The following is a 1,189-nucleotide window of genomic DNA, read 5'->3' as shown; positions in this document are numbered from 1 at the left end:
GCTGTGATGCCTCGGGGGAATCAATAGAAATACTACAACAGCCATGATCATGCTGACCCATCTAATTAACATCAAAGACGTTACACTACCACAGAGTCCAGACTTGTAGCTGGAAAACTGAATCGAAACACGCCAGCTCTTCTCAGTCCTCAGCACCCAGAGCAGCTCGTTGCAGTTTTTTTCTAGTTTATGCACGGAGCAGCTCACTTTTTCTCTGTCCTAACAGCTACTTGATCACAGTCAAATGCATTTCCCCGTCGGCCAAGGTCGACTAGTCCCAATCTGATGACTGGAATAAAATCCAGCAGAGACCAGGATCCTGAGCGCTGCACAGTGAAGTGAAGAGACTGACAACAGTCAAGTTGCAGTGAATGAAAATACACGTTATTAATAACAATGAGGCGTGGGAAACCTTTCTCCAGACTCACACCTATGGCTCGATCACTATCAACAACAAATATGTTAATAAATAATAAGAAAACTAGAGCTGACAATTCATCTGACAGATGTAGAAGCTCAGTGTGACGGTGTTAATGTTATCACTGTCATTCATCAAAGCAAAAAGCAATCATGTCTACTTTTATTAAGTTAAAATAATAATTTCACCTATTTACTCGGACCTGGAGCACATATAAGACATGAAGGTTGTTTGAGGTAAAAGTGTCCTACACACTAGGATTTATCCGTCTAGTCTTTTACAGGTATTTACAGCCAGTCTTTCCTTTCCAACAATCAGCTCCAGCATCCACGTCTTCAACAGATTTTTATAAACCTGACGGTGTTTTAAACTCACTCGTGCAAAACCGCACACTTCACCTGTGTCAGCTTATTATCGGGTTTGATCTACATTTAATTAAACGACTGGAAACAATTCAAAACACGACAAGAAAACCAAGAGGAGCTTAAGCGCTTACCTGCAGCAGGGATGCGTCCTAAATAAAGTTGTGTTTTTTTTGTGAATTGAACGCAACAAAAAAATGTGCTATTACGGGAGCGACGTCAGAGAAGACGCGGAAAAAAATATTTTAAAGAACAGAATTTCTGAAAGGTGCTGATGTGCAAACACGAGTAAAGTCCTGAGGCAGCATCCATGTATCGGTGTAGTTGCCAACTTGAGCTCGGTCGCTCCCCTCTGATGGTGTCTGCTGCAGAGCCGCTCCGCGGCGCAGCCGAAGAGTAACACAGGCAG

The sequence above is a fragment of the Anabas testudineus genome, chromosome 3 (genome assembly GCF_900324465.2).
Source record: "Anabas testudineus chromosome 3, fAnaTes1.2, whole genome shotgun sequence".
Taxonomy (NCBI): Eukaryota; Metazoa; Chordata; class Actinopteri; order Anabantiformes; family Anabantidae; genus Anabas; species Anabas testudineus.
The sequence above is the reverse complement of the archived record's forward strand: the minus strand, read 5'-3'. Positions refer to the sequence as shown.